General features: G+C 36.7%; 3 non-coding genes across 3 annotated transcripts; all 3 read left to right on the forward strand.

Moving 5' to 3' along the window:
* Positions 1 to 73, forward strand: TRNAK-UUU (transfer RNA lysine (anticodon UUU)). Its single transcript has one exon. It is a non-coding gene; the product is annotated as a tRNA-Lys (tRNA).
* Positions 74 to 5,708: 5,635 nt separating this feature from the next.
* TRNAK-UUU (transfer RNA lysine (anticodon UUU)) lies at positions 5,709 to 5,781 on the forward strand. Its single transcript has one exon. It is a non-coding gene; the product is annotated as a tRNA-Lys (tRNA).
* Positions 5,782 to 15,127: 9,346 nt separating this feature from the next.
* TRNAK-UUU (transfer RNA lysine (anticodon UUU)) lies at positions 15,128 to 15,200 on the forward strand. The gene has a single exon. It is a non-coding gene; the product is annotated as a tRNA-Lys (tRNA).
* Positions 15,201 to 16,399: the final 1,199 nt, after the last annotated feature.

The raw sequence follows: 16,399 nt of genomic DNA on the forward strand, positions 1-16,399 counted from the left end.
GCCTGGATAGCTCAGTCGGTAGAGCATCAGACTTTTAATCTGAGGGTCCTGGGTTCAAGTCCCTGTTCGGGCGAGTGTATTTTAAGCAATGTGTCATTTTGTGAAATGGAACATAGTGCAGAGTGGGAAAATCACAAACTGTTTAAGAATCAAGAGGCAAATTAAATGTATTTCATCAATAGACACTAAATGTCAAGCTTTTCAGATCATACTTTTAGAGATAGAGAGATTTTCCTACTTTAGTAATTGCACAGTAGTTGTCACCATTTGAATTTACTTGTTTCTAGTATTGCGAACTTTCTGTAGGTTTGCGACAGACTACAGAAAAGCCTGGAGTCGGTAAAACATCAGAGCTTTAATCTGAGGGTCCAGGGTTCAAGTCCCTGTTCAGGCGAGTGTCTTTTAAGCAATGTGTCGTTTTTGTGAAATGGAACATAGTGCAGAGTGGGAAAATCACAAACTGTTTAAGAATCTACACCTTCAACCAAGAGGAAAATTAAATGTATTTCATCAATAGACACTAAATGTCAAGCTATTCAGATCATACTTTTAGTGATAGAAAGATTTTCCTACTTTAGTAATTGCACAGTAGTTGTCACCATTTGAATTTACTTGTTTTTAGTATTACGAACTTTCTGTAGGTTTGTGACTGACTCCAGAAGAGCCTGGAGTCGGTAAAACATCAGAACTTTAATCTGAGGGTCCAGGTTTCAAGTCCCTGTTCGGGCGAGTGTCTTTTAAGCAATGTGTAGTTTTTGTGAAATGGAACATAGTGCAGAGAGTGAAAATCACAAACTGTTTAAGAATCTACACCTTCAACCAAGAGGCAAATTAAATGTATTTCATCAATAGACACTAAATGTCAAGCTATTCAGATCATACTTTTAGTGATAGAGAGATTTTCCTACTTTAGTAATTGCACATTAGTTGTCACCATTTGAATTTACTTGTTTTTAGTATTACGAACTTTCTATAGGTTTGCGACAGACTACAGAAGAGCCTGGAGTCGGTAAAACGTCAGAACTTTAATCTGAGGGTCCAGGGTTCAAGTCCCTGTTCGGGCGAGTGTCTTTTAAGCAATGTGTCGTTTTTGTGAAATGGAACATAGTGCAGAGTGGGAAAATCACAAACTGTTTAAGAATGTACACCTTCAACCAAGAGGCAAATTAAATGTATTTCATCAATAGACACTAAATGTCAAGCTATTCATATCATACTTTTAGTGATAGAGAGATTTTCCTACTTTAGTAATTGCACAGTAGTTGTCACCATTTGAATTTACTTGGTTTTAGTTTTACGAACTTTCTATAGGTTTGCGACAGACTCCAGAAGAGCCTGGAGTCGGTAAAACATCAGAACTTTAATCTGAGGGTCCAGGGTTCAAGTCCCTTTTCGGGCGAGTGTCTTTTAAGCAATGTGTCGTTTTTGTGAAATGGAACATAGTGCAGAGTGGGAAAATCACAAACTGTTTAAGAATGTACACCTTCAACCAAGAGGCAAATTAAATGTATTTCATCAAGAGACACTAAATGTCAAGCTTTTCAGTTCATACTTTTAGTGATAGAGAGATTTTCCAACTTTAGTAATTGCACAGTAACTAGTAGTTGTCATCATTTGAAATAACTTGTTTTTTGTATTACGAACTTTCTGCATTTTTGCGACCTATCACAGAAGTGCCTGGATAGCTCAGTCGGTAGAGCATCAGACTTTTAATCTGAGGGTCCTGGGTTCAAGTGCCTGTTCGGGCGAGTGTCTTTTAAGCAATGTGTCATTTTGTGAAATGGAACATAGTGCAGAGTGGGAAAATCACAAACTGTTTAAGAATCAAGAGGCAAATTAAATGTATTTCATCAATAGACACTAAATGTCAAGCTTTTCAGATCATACTTTTAGTGATAGAGAGATTTTCCTACTTTAGTATTTGCACAGTAGTTGTCACCATTTGAATTTACTTGTCTCTAGTATTGCGAACTTTCTGTAGGTTTGCGACAGACTACAGAAAAGCCTGGAGTCGGTAAAACATCAGAGCTTTAATCTGAGGGTCCAGGGTTCAAGTCCCTGTTGAGGCGAGTGTCTTTTAAGCAATGTGTCGTTTTTGTGAAATGGAACATAGTGCAGAGTGGGAAAATCACAAACTGTTTAAGAATCTACACCTTCAACCAAGAGGCAAATTAAATGTATTTCATCAAGAGACACTAAATGTCAAGCTATTCAGATCATACTTTTAGTGATAGAGAGATTTTCCTACTTTAGTAATTGCACAGTAGTTGTCACCATTTGAATTTACTTGTTTTTAGTATTACGAACTTTCTGTAGGTTTGTGACTGACTCCAGAAGAGCCTGGAGTCGGTAAAACATCAGAACTTTAATCTGAGGGTCCAGGTTTCAAGTCCCTGTTCGGGCGAGTGTCTTTTAAGCAATGTGTCATTTTTGTGAAATGGAACATAGTGCAGAGTGGGAAAATCACAAACTGTTTAAGAATGTACACCTTCAACCAAGAGGCAAATTAAATGTATTTCATCAATAGACAATAAATGTCAAGCTATTCAGATCATACTTTTAGTGATAGAGAGATTTTCCTACTTTAGTAATTGCACAGTAGTTGTCACCATTTGAATTTACTTGTTTTTAGTATTACGAACTTTCTGCATTTTTGCGACCTCTCACAGAAGAGCCTGGAAAGCTCAGTCGGTAGAGCATCATTCTTTTAAACTGAGGGTCCAGGGTTCAAGTCCCTGTTCGGATGAGTGTCTTTTAAGCAATGTGTCATTTTGTTAAATGGAACATAGTACAGAGTGGGAAAATCACAAACTGTTTAAGAATGTACACCTTCAACCAAGAGGCAAATTAAATGTATTTCATCAATAGACACTAAATGTCAAGCTATTCAGATCATACTTTTAGTGATAGAGAGATTTTCCTACTTTAGTAATTGCACAGTAGTTGTCACCATTTGAATTTACTTGTTTTTAGTATAACGAAGTTTCTGTAGGTGTGCGACAGACTCCAGAATAGCCTGGAGTCGGTAAAACATCAGAACTTTAATCTGAGGGTCCAGGGTCCAAGTCCCTGTTCGGGTGAGTGTCTTTTAAGCAATGTGTAGTTTTTGTGAAATGGAACATAGTGCAGAGCGGGAAAATCACAAACTGTTTAAGAATCTACACCTTCAACCAAGAGGCAAATTAAATGTATTTCATCAATAGACACTAAATGTCAAGCTATTCAGATCATACTTTTAGTGATAGAGAGATTTTCCTACTTTAGTAATTGCACAGTAGTTGTCACCATTTGAATTTACTTGTTTTTAGTATTACGAACTTTCTGTAGGTTTACGACTGACTCCAGAAGAGTCTGAAGTCGGTAAAACATCAGAACTTTAATCTGAGGGTCCAGGTTTCAAGTCCCTGTTCGGGCGAGTGTCTTTTAAGCAATGTGTCATTTTTGTGAAATGGATCATAGTGCAGAGTGGGAAAATCACAAACTGTTTAAGAATGTACACCTTCAACCAAGAGACAAATTAAATGTATTTCATCAAGAGACACTAAATGTCAAGCTTTTCAGTTCATACTTTTAGTGATAGAGAGATTTTCCAACTTTAGTAATTGCACAGTAACTAGTAGTTGTCATCATTTGAAATAACTTGTTTTTTGTATTACGAACTTTCTGCATTTTTGCGACCTATCACAGAAGTGCCTGGATAGCTCAGTCAGTAGAGCATCAGACTTTTAATCTGAGGGTCCTGGGTTCAAGTCCCTGTTCGGGCGAGTGTCTTTTAAGCAATGTGTCATTTTGTGAAATGGAACATAGTGCAGAGTGGGAAAATCACAAACTGTTTAAGAATCAAGAGGCAAATTAAATGTATTTCATCAATAGACACTAAATGTCAAGCTTTTCAGATCATACTTTTAGTGATAGAGAGATTTTCCTACTTTAGTAATTGCACAGTAGTTGTCACCATTTGAATTGACTTGTTTTTAGTATTACGAACTTTCTGTACGTTTGCGACAGACTACAGAAAAGCCTGGAGTCAGTAAAACATCAGAACTTTAATCTGAGGGTCCAGGGTTCAAGTCCCTGTTCAGGCGAGTGTCTTTTAAGCAATGTGTCGTTTTTGTGAAATGGAACATAGTGCAGAGTGGGAAAATCACAAACTGTTTAAGAATCTACACCTTCAACCAAGAGGCAAATTAAATGTATTTCATCAATAGACACTAAATGTCAAGCTATTCAGATCATACTTTTAGTGATAGAGAGATTTTCCTACTTTAGTAATTGCACAGTAGTTGTCACCATTTGAATTTACTTGTTTTTAGAATTACGAACTTTCTGTAGGTTTGCGACTGACTCCAGAAGAGCCTGGAGTCGGTAAAACATCAGAACTTTAATCTGAGGGTCCAGGTTTCAAGTCCCTATTCGGGCGAGTGTCTTTTAAGCAATGTGTCATTTTTGTGAAATGGAACATAGTGCAGAGTGGGAAAATCACAAACTGTTTAAGAATGTACACCTTCAACCAAGAGGCAAATTAAATGTATTTCATCAATAGACAATAAATGTCAAGCTATTCAGATCATACTTTTAGTGATAGAGAGATTTTCCTACTTTAGTAATTGCACAGTAGTTGTCACCATTTGAATTTACTTGTTTTTAGTATTACGAACTTTCTGCATTTTTGCGACCTCTCACAGAAGAGCCTGGAAAGCTCAGTCGGTAGAGCATCATTCTTTTAAACTGAGGGTCCAGGGTTCAAGTCCCTGTTCGGATGAGTGTCTTTTAAGCAATGTGTCATTTTGTGAAACGGAACATAGTGCAGAGTGGGAAAATCACAAACTGTTTAAGAATGTACACCTTCAACCAAGAGGCAAATTAAATGTATTTCATCAATAGACACTAAATGTCAAGCTATTCAGATCATACTTTTAGTGATAGAGAGATTTTCCTACTTTAGTAATTGCACAGTAGTTGTCACCATTTGAATTTACTTGTTTTTAGTATAATGAAGTTTCTGTAGGTTTGCGACAGACTCCAGAATAGCCTGGAGTCGGTAAAACATCAGAACTTTAATCTGAGGGTCCAGGGTTCAAGTCCCTGTTCAGGCGAGTGTCTTTTAAGCAATGTGTAGTTTTTGTGAAATGGAACATAGTGCAGAGTGGGAAAATCACAAACTGTTTAAGAATGTACACCTTCAACCAAGAGGCAAATTAAATGTATTTCATCAATAGACACTAAATGTCAAGCTATTCAGATCATACTTTTAGTGATAGAGAGATTTTCCTACTTTAGTAATTGCACAGTAGTTGTCACCATTTGAATTTACTTGTTTTTAGTATAACGAAGTTTCTGTAGGTTTGCGACAGACTCCAGAATAGCCTGGAGTCGGTAAAACATCAGAACTTTAATCTGAGGGTCCAGGTTTCAAGTCCCTGTTCGGGGCGAGTGTCTTTTAAGCAATGTGTCATTTTTGTGAAATGGATCATAGTGCAGAGTGGGAAAATCACAAACTGTTTAAGAATGTACACCTTCAACCAAGAGACAAATTAAATGTATTTCATCAAGAGACACTAAATGTCAAGCTTTTCAGTTCATACTTTTAGTGATAGAGAGATTTTCCAACTTTCGTAATTGCACAGTAACTAGTAGTTGTCATCATTTGAAATAACTTGTTTTTTGTATTACGAAGTTTCTGCATTTTTGCGACCTATCACAGAAGTGCCTGGATAGCTCAGTCGGTAGAGCATCAGACTTTTAATCTGAGGGTCCTGGGTTCAAGTCCCTGTTCAGGCGAGTGTCTTTTAAGCAATGTGTAGTTTTTGTGAAATGGAACATAGTGCAGAGAGTGAAAATCACAAACTGTTTAAGAATCTACACCTTCAACCAAGAGGCAAATTAAATGTATTTCATCAATAGACACTAAATGTCAAGCTATTCAGATCATACTTTTAGTGATAGAGAGATTTTCCTACTTTAGTAATTGCACATTAGTTGTCACCATTTGAATTTACTTGTTTTTAGTATTACGAACTTTCTATAGGTTTGCGACAGACTACAGAAGAGCCTGGAGTCGGTAAAACGTCAGAACTTTAATCTGAGGGTCCAGGGTTCAAGTCCCTGTTCGGGCGAGTGTCTTTTAAGCAATGTGTCGTTTTTGTGAAATGGAACATAGTGCAGAGTGGGAAAATCACAAACTGTTTAAGAATGTACACCTTCAACCAAGAGGCAAATTAAATGTATTTCATCAATAGACACTAAATGTCAAGCTATTCATATCATACTTTTAGTGATAGAGAGATTTTCCTACTTTAGTAATTGCACAGTAGTTGTCACCATTTGAATTTACTTGGTTTTAGTTTTACGAACTTTCTATAGGTTTGCGACAGACTCCAGAAGAGCCTGGAGTCAGTAAAACATCAGAACTTTAATCTGAGGGTCCAGGGTTCAAGTCCCTTTTCGGGCGAGTGTCTTTTAAGCAATGTGTCGTTTTTGTGAAATGGAACATAGTGCAGAGTGGGAAAATCACAAACTGTTTAAGAATGTACACCTTCAACCAAGAGGCAAATTAAATGTATTTCATCAAGAGACACTAAATGTCAAGCTTTTCAGTTCATACTTTTAGTGATAGAGAGATTTTCCAACTTTAGTAATTGCACAGTAACTAGTAGTTGTCATCATTTGAAATAACTTGTTTTTTGTATTACGAACTTTCTGCATTTTTGCGACCTATCACAGAAGTGCCTGGATAGCTCAGTCGGTAGAGCATCAGACTTTTAATCTGAGGGTCCTGGGTTCAAGTGCCTGTTCAGGCGAGTGTCTTTTAAGCAATGTGTCATTTTGTGAAATGGAACATAGTGCAGAGTGGGAAAATCACAAACTGTTTAAGAATCAAGAGGCAAATTAAATGTATTTCATCAATAGACACTAAATGTCAAGCTTTTCAGATCATACTTTTAGTGATAGAGAGATTTTCCTACTTTAGTATTTGCACAGTAGTTGTCACCATTTGAATTTACTTGTCTCTAGTATTGCGAACTTTCTGTAGGTTTGCGACAGACTACAGAAAAGCCTGGAGTCGGTAAAACATCAGAGCTTTAATCTGAGGGTCCAGGGTTCAAGTCCCTGTTGAGGCGAGTGTCTTTTAAGCAATGTGTCGTTTTTGTGAAATGGAACATAGTGCAGAGTGGGAAAATCACAAACTGTTTAAGAATCTACACCTTCAACCAAGAGGCAAATTAAATGTATTTCATCAAGAGACACTAAATGTCAAGCTATTCAGATCATACTTTTAGTGATAGAGAGATTTTCCTACTTTAGTAATTGCACAGTAGTTGTCACCATTTGAATTTACTTGTTTTTAGTATTACGAACTTTCTGTAGGTTTGTGACTGACTCCAGAAGAGCCTGGAGTCGGTAAAACATCAGAACTTTAATCTGAGGGTCCAGGTTTCAAGTCCCTGTTCGGGCGAGTGTCTTTTAAGCAATGTGTCATTTTTGTGAAATGGAACATAGTGCAGAGTGGGAAAATCACAAACTGTTTAAGAATGTACACCTTCAACCAAGAGGCAAATTAAATGTATTTCATCAATAGACAATAAATGTCAAGCTATTCAGATCATACTTTTAGTGATAGAGAGATTTTCCAACTTTAGTAATTGCACAGTAGTTGTCACCATTTGAATTTACTTGTTTTTAGTATTACGAACTTTCTGCATTTTTGCGACCTCTCACAGAAGAGCCTGGAAAGCTCAGTCGGTAGAGCATCATTCTTTTAAACTGAGGGTCCAGGGTTCAAGTCCCTGTTCGGATGAGTGTCTTTTAAGCAATGTGTCATTTTGTGAAATGGAACATAGTACAGAGTGGGAAAATCACAAACTGTTTAAGAATGTACACCTTCAACCAAGAGGCAAATTAAATGTATTTCATCAATAGACACTAAATGTCAAGCTATTCAGATCATACTTTTAGTGATAGAGAGATTTTCCTACTTTAGTAATTGCACAGTAGTTGTCACCATTTGAATTTACTTGTTTTTAGTATAACGAAGTTTCTGTAGGTGTGCGACAGACTCCAGAATAGCCTGGAGTCGGTAAAACATCAGAACTTTAATCTGAGGGTCCAGGGTCCAAGTCCCTGTTCGGGTGAGTGTCTTTTAAGCAATGTGTAGTTTTTGTGAAATGGAACATAGTGCAGAGCGGGAAAATCACAAACTGTTTAAGAATCTACACCTTCAACCAAGAGGCAAATTAAATGTATTTCATCAATAGACACTAAATGTCAAGCTATTCAGATCATACTTTTAGTGATAGAGAGATTTTCCTACTTTAGTAATTGCACAGTAGTTGTCACCATTTGAATTTACTTGTTTTTAGTATTACGAACTTTCTGAAGGTTTACGACTGACTCCAGAAGAGTCTGAAGTCGGTAAAACATCAGAACTTTAATCTGAGGGTCCAGGTTTCAAGTCCCTGTTCGGGCGAGTGTCTTTTAAGCAATGTGTCATTTTTGTGAAATGGATCATAGTGCAGAGTGGGAAAATCACAAACTGTTTAAGAATGTACACCTTCAACCAAGAGACAAATTAAATGTATTTCATCAAGAGACACTAAATGTCAAGCTTTTCAGTTCATACTTTTAGTGACAGAGAGATTTTCCAACTTTAGTAATTGCACAGTAACTAGTAGTTGTCATCATTTGAAATAACTTGTTTTTTGTATTACGAACTTTCTGCATTTTTGCGACCTATCACAGAAGTGCCTGGATAGCTCAGTCAGTAGAGCATCAGACTTTTAATCTGAGGGTCCTGGGTTCAAGTCCCTGTTCGGTATAGTGTCTTTTAAGCAATGTGTCATTTTGTGAAATGGAACATAGTGCAGAGTGGGAAAATCACAAACTGTTTAAGAATCAAGAGGCAAATTAAATGTATTTCATCAATAGACACTAAATGTCAAGCTTTTCAGATCATACTTTTAGTGATAGAGAGATTTTCCTACTTTAGTAATTGCACAGTAGTTGTCACCATTTGAATTGACTTGTTTTTAGTATTACGAACTTTCTGTACGTTTGCGACAGACTACAGAAAAGCCTGGAGTCAGTAAAACATCAGAACTTTAATCTGAGGGTCCAGGGTTCAAGTCCCTGTTCAGGCGAGTGTCTTTTAAGCAATGTGTCGTTTTTGTGAAATGGAACATAGTGCAGAGTGGGAAAATCACAAACTGTTTAAGAATCTACACCTTCAACCAAGAGGCAAATTAAATGTATTTCATCAATAGACACTAAATGTCAAGCTATTCAGATCATACTTTTAGTGATAGAGAGATTTTCCTACTTTAGTAATTGCACAGTAGTTGTCACCATTTGAATTTACTTGTTTTTAGAATTACGAACTTTCTGTAGGTTTGCGACTGACTCCAGAAGAGCCTGGAGTCGGTAAAACATCAGAACTTTAATCTGAGGGTCCAGGTTTCAAGTCCCTATTCGGGCGAGTGTCTTTTAAGCAATGTGTCATTTTTGTGAAATGGAACATAGTGCAGAGTGGGAAAATCACAAACTGTTTAAGAATGTACACCTTCAACCAAGAGGCAAATTAAATGTATTTCATCAATAGACAATAAATGTCAAGCTATTCAGATCATACTTTTAGTGATAGAGAGATTTTCCTACTTTAGTAATTGCACAGTAGTTGTCACCATTTGAATTTACTTGTTTTTAGTATTACGAACTTTCTGCATTTTTGCGACCTCTCACAGAAGAGCCTGGAAAGCTCAGTCGGTAGAGCATCATTCTTTTAAACTGAGGGTCCAGGGTTCAAGTCCCTGTTCGGATGAGTGTCTTTTAAGCAATGTGTCATTTTGTGAAATGGAACATAGTGCAGAGTGGGAAAATCACAAACTGTTTAAGAATGTACACCTTCAACCAAGAGGCAAATTAAATGTATTTCATCAATAGACACTAAATGTCAAGCTATTCAGATCATACTTTTAGTGATAGAGAGATTTTCCTACTTTAGTAATTGCACAGTAGTTGTCACCATTTGAATTTACTTGTTTTTAGTATAATGAAGTTTCTGTAGGTTTGCGACAGACTCCAGAATAGCCTGGAGTCGGTAAAACATCAGAACTTTAATCTGAGGGTCCAGGGTTCAAGTCCCTGTTCAGGCGAGTGTCTTTTAAGCAATGTGTAGTTTTTGTGAAATGGAACATAGTGCAGAGTGGGAAAATCACAAACTGTTTAAGAATGTACACCTTCAACCAAGAGGCAAATTAAATGTATTTCATCAATAGACACTAAATGTCAAGCTATTCAGATCATACTTTTAGTGATAGAGAGATTTTCCTACTTTAGTAATTGCACAGTAGTTGTCACCATTTGAATTTACTTGTTTTTAGTATAACGAAGTTTCTGTAGGTTTGCGACAGACTCCAGAATAGCCTGGAGTCGGTAAAACATCAGAACTTTAATCTGAGGGTCCAGGTTTCAAGTCCCTGTTCGGGGCGAGTGTCTTTTAAGCAATGTGTCATTTTTGTGAAATGGATCATAGTGCAGAGTGGGAAAATCACAAACTGTTTAAGAATGTACACCTTCAACCAAGAGACAAATTAAATGTATTTCATCAAGAGACACTAAATGTCAAGCTTTTCAGTTCATACTTTTAGTGATAGAGAGATTTTCCAACTTTCGTAATTGCACAGTAACTAGTAGTTGTCATCATTTGAAATAACTTGTTTTTTGTATTACGAAGTTTCTGCATTTTTGCGACCTATCACAGAAGTGCCTGGATAGCTCAGTCGGTAGAGCATCATTCTTTTAATCTGAGGGTCCAGGGTTCAAGTCCCTGTTCGGACGAGTGTCTTTTAAGCAATGTGTCATTTTGTGAAATGGAACATAGTGCAGAGTGGGAAAATCACAAACTGTTTAAGAATGTACACCTTCAACCAAGAGGCAAATTAAATGTATTTCATCAATAGACACTAAATGTCAAGCTATTCAGATCATACTTTTAGTGATAGAGAGATTTTCCTACTTTAGTAATTGCACAGTAGTTGTCACCATTTGAACTTACTTGTTTTTAGTATTACGAATTTTCTATAGGTTTGCGACAGACTCCAGAAAAGCCTGGAGTTGGTAAAACATCAGAACTTTAATCTGAGGGTCCAGGGTTCAAGTCTCTGTTTGGACGAGTGTCTTTTAAGCAATGTGTCGTTTTTGTGAAATGGAACATAGTGCAGAGTGGGAAAATCACAAACTGTTTAAGAATCAAGAGGCAAATTAAATGTATTTCATCAATAGACACTAAATGTCAAGCTTTTCAGATCATACTTTTAGTGATAGAGAGATTTTCCTACTTTAGTAATTGCACAGTAGTTGTCACCATTTGAATTGACTTGTTTTTAGTATTACGAACTTTCTGTAGGTTTGCGACAGACTACAGAAAAGCCTGGAGTCGGTAAAACATCAGAACTTTAATCTGAGGGTCCAGGGTTCAAGTCCCTGTTCAGGCGAGTGTCTTTTAAGCAATGTGTTGTTTTTGTGAAATGGAACATAGTGCAGAGTGGGAAAATCACAAACTGTTTAAGAATCTACACCTTCAACCAAGAGGCAAATTAAATGTATTTCATCAATAGACACTAAATGTCAAGCTATTCAGATCATACTTTTAGTGATAGAGAGATTTTCCTACTTTAGTAATTGCACAGTAGTTGTCACCATTTGAATTTACTTGTTTTTAGTATTACCAACTTTCTGTAGGTTTGCGACTGACTCCAGAAGAGCCTGGAGTCGGTAAAACATCAAAACTTTAATCTGAGGGTCCAGGTTTCAAGTCCCTATTCGGGCGAGTGTCTTTTAAGCAATGTGTCATTTTTGTGAAATGGAACATAGTGCAGAGTGGGAAAATCACAAACTGTTTAAGAATGTACACCTTCAACCAAGAGGCAAATTAAATGTATTTCATCAATAGACAATAAGTGTCAAGCTATTCAGATCATACTTTTAGTGATAGAGAGAATTTCCTACTTTAGTAATTGCACAGTAGTTGTCACCATTTGAATTTACTTGTTTTTAGTATTACGAACTTTCTGCATTTTTGCGACCTCTCACAGAAGAGCCTGGAAAGCTCAGTCGGTAGAGCATCATTCTTTTAATCTGAGGGTCCAGGGTTCAAGTCCCTGTTCGGACGAGTGTCTTTTAAGCAATGTGTCATTTTGTGAAATGGAACATAGTGCAGAGTGGGAAAATCACAAACTGTTTAAGAATGTACACCTTCAACCAAGAGGCAAATTAAATGTATTTCATCAATAGACACTAAATGTCAAGCTATTCAGATCATACTTTTAGTGATAGAGAGATTTTCCTACTTTAGTAATTGCACAGTAGTTGTCACCATTTGAACTTACTTGTTTTTAGTATTACGAATTTTCTATAGGTTTGCGACAGACTCCAGAAAAGCCTGGAGTTGGTAAAACATCAGAACTTTAATCTGAGGGTCCAGGGTTCAAGTCTCTGTTTGGACGAGTGTCTTTTAAGCAATGTGTCGTTTTTGTGAAATGGAACATAGTGCAGAGTGGGAAAATCACAAACTGTTTAAGAATGTACACCTTCAACCAAGAGGCAAATTAAATGTATTTCATCAATAGACACTAAATGTCAAGCTATTCAGATCATACTTTTAGTGATAGAGAGATTTTCCTACTTTAGTAATTGCACAGTAGTTGTCACCATTTGAATTTACTTGTTTTTAGTATTACGAACTTTCTATAGGTTTGCGACAGACTACAGAAGAGCCTGGAGTCGGTAAAACGTCATAACTTTAATCTGAGGGTCCAGGGTTCAAGTCCCTGTTCGGGCGAGTGTCTTTTAAGCAATGTGTCATTTTTGTGAAATGGAACATAGTGCAGAGTGGGAAAATCACAAACTGTTTAAGAATGTACACCTTCAACCAAGAGGCAAATTAAATGTATTTCATCAATAGACACTAAATGTCAAGCTTTTCAGATCATACTTTTAGTGATAGAGAGATTTTCCTACTTTAGTAATTGCACAGTAGTTGTCACCATTTGAATTGACTTGTTTTTAGTATTACGAACTTTCTGTAGGTTTGCGACAGACTACAGAAAAGCCTGGAGTCGGTAAAACATCAGAACTTTAATCTGAGGGTCCAGGGTTCAAGTCCCTGTTCAGGCGAGTGTCTTTTAAGCAATGTGTTGTTTTTGTGAAATGGAACATAGTGCAGAGTGGGAAAATCACAAACTGTTTAAGAATCTACACCTTCAACCAAGAGGCAAATTAAATGTATTTCATCAATAGACACTAAATGTCAAGCTATTCAGATCATACTTTTAGTGATAGAGAGATTTTCCTACTTTAGTAATTGCACAGTAGTTGTCACCATTTGAATTTACTTGTTTTTAGTATTACGAACTTTCTGTAGGTTTGCGACTGACTCCAGAAGAGCCTGGAGTCGGTAAAACATCAAAACTTTAATCTGAGGGTCCAGGTTTCAAGTCCCTATTCGGGCGAGTGTCTTTTAAGCAATGTGTCATTTTTGTGAAATGGAACATAGTGCAGAGTGGGAAAATCACAAACTGTTTAAGAATGTACACCTTCAACCAAGAGGCAAATTAAATGTATTTCATCAATAGACAATAAGTGTCAAGCTATTCAGATCATACTTTTAGTGATAGAGAGATTTTCCTACTTTAGTAATTGCACAGTAGTTGTCACCATTTGAATTTACTTGTTTTTAGTATTACGAACTTTCTGCATTTTTGCGACCTCTCACAGAAGAGCCTGGAAAGCTCAGTCGGTAGAGCATCATTCTTTTAATCTGAGGGTCCAGGGTTCAAGTCCCTGTTCGGACGAGTGTCTTTTAAGCAATGTGTCATTTTGTGAAATGGAACATAGTGCAGAGTGGGAAAATCACAAACTGTTTAAGAATGTACACCTTCAACCAAGAGGCAAATTAAATGTATTTCATCAATAGACACTAAATGTCAAGCTATTCAGATCATACTTTTAGTGATAGAGAGATTTTCCTACTTTAGTAATTGCACAGTAGTTGTCACCATTTGAATTTACTTGTTTTTAGTATTACGAATTTTCTATAGGTTTGCGACAGACTCCAGAAAAGCCTGGAGTTGGTAAAACATCAGAACTTTAATCTGAGGGTCCAGGGTTCAAGTCTCTGTTTGGACGAGTGTCTTTTAAGCAATGTGTCGTTTTTGTGAAATGGAACATAGTGCAGAGTGGGAAAATCACAAACTGTTTAAGAATGTACACCTTCAACCAAGAGGCAAATTAAATGTATTTCATCAATAGACACTAAATGTCAAGCTATTCAGATCATACTTTTAGTGATAGAGAGATTTTCCTACTTTAGTAATTGCACAGTAGTTGTCACCATTTGAATTTACTTGTTTTTAGTATTACGAACTTTCTATAGGTTTGCGACAGACTACAGAAGAGCCTGGAGTCGGTAAAACGTCAGAACTTTAATCTGAGGGTCCAGGGTTCAAGTCCGTGTTCGGGCGAGTGTCTTTTAAGCAATGTGTCATTTTTGTGAAATGGAACATAGTGCAGAGTGGGAAAATCACAAACTGTTTAAGAATGTACACCTTCAACCAAGAGGCAAATTAAATGTATTTCATCAATAGACACTAAATGTCAAGCTATTCATATCATACTTTTAGTGATAGAGAGATTTTCCTACTTTAGTAATTGCACAGTAGTTGTCACCATTTGAATTTACTTGGTTTTAGTTTTACGAACTTTCTATAGGTTTGCGACAGACTCCAGAAGAGCCTGGAGTCGGTAAAACATCAGAACTTTAATCTGAGGGTCCAGGGTTCAAGTCCCTTTTCGGGCGAGTGTCTTTTAAGCAATGTGTCGTTTTTGTGAAATGGAACATAGTGCAGAGTGGGAAAATCACAAACTGTTTAAGAATGTACACCTTCAACCAAGAGGCAAATTAAAAGTATTTCATCAAGAGACACTAAATGTCAAGCTTTTCAGTTCATACTTTTAGTGATAGAGAGATTTTCCTTCTTTAGTAATTGCACAGTAACTAGTAGTTGTCATCATTTGAATTTACTTGTTTTTTGTATTACGAACTTTCTGCATTTTTGTGACCTATCTCAGAAGAGCCTGGATAGCTCAGTCGGTAGAGCATCAGACTTTTAATCTGAGGGTCCAGGGTTCAAGTCCCTGTTCGGGTGAGTGTCTTTTAAGCAATGTGTCATTTTGTGAAATGGAACATAGTGCAGAGTGGGAAAATCACAAACTGTTTAAGAATGTACACCTTCAACCAAGAGGCAAATTAAATGTATTTCATCAATAGACACTAAATGTCAAGCTTTTCAGATCATACTTTTAGTGATAGAGAGATTTTCCTACTTTAGTAATTGCACAGTAGTTGTCACCATTTGAATTGACTTGTTTTTAGTATTACGAACTTTCTGTAGGTTTGCGACAGACTCCAGAAGAGCCTGGAGTTGGTAAAACATCAGAACTTTAATCTGAGGGTCCAGGGTTCAAGTCTCTGTTCGGACAAGTGTCTTTTAAGCAATGTGTCGTTTTTGTGAAATGGAACATAGTGCAGAGAGGGAAAATCACAAACTGTTTAAGAATGTACACCTTCAACCAAGAGGCAAATTAAATGTATTTCATCAATAGACACTAAATGTCAAGCTATTCAGATCATACTTTTAGTGATAGAGAGATTTTCCTACTTTAGTAATTGCACAGTAGTTGTCACCATTTGAATTGACTTGTTTTTAGTTTTACGAACTTTCTGTAGGTTTACGACAGACTCCAGAATAGCCTGGAGTCGGTAATACATCAGAACTTTAATCTGAGGGTCCAGGGTTCAAGTCCCTGTTCGGACGAGTGTCTTTTAAGCAATGTGTCATTTTGTGAAATGGAACATAGTGCAGAGTGGGAAAATCACAAACTGTTTAAGAATGTACACCTTCAACCAAGAGGCAAATTAAATGTATTTCATCAATAGACACTAAATGTCAAGCTTTTCAGATCATACTTTTAGTGATAGAGAGATTTTCCTACTTTAGTAATTGCACAGTAGTTGTCACCATTTGAATTGACTTGTTTTTAGTATTACGAACTTTCTGTAGGTTTGCGACAGACTCCAGAAGAGCCTGGAGTTGGTAAAACATCAGAACTTTAATCTGAGGGTCCAGGGTTCAAGTCTCTGTTCGGACAAGTGTCTTTTAAGCAATGTGTCGTTTTTGTGAAATGGAACATAGTGCAGAGAGGGAAAATCACAAACTGTTTAAGAATGTACACCTTCAACCAAGAGGCAAATTAAATGTATTTCATCAATAGACACTAAATGTCAAGCTATTCAGATCATACTTTTAGTGATAGAGAGATTTTCCTACTTTAGTAATTGCACAGT

The sequence above is a fragment of the Taudactylus pleione genome, unplaced genomic scaffold (assembly GCF_031769625.1).
Source record: "Taudactylus pleione unplaced genomic scaffold, aTauple2 ptg000454l, whole genome shotgun sequence".
NCBI lineage: Eukaryota > Metazoa > Chordata > Amphibia > Anura > Myobatrachidae > Taudactylus > Taudactylus pleione.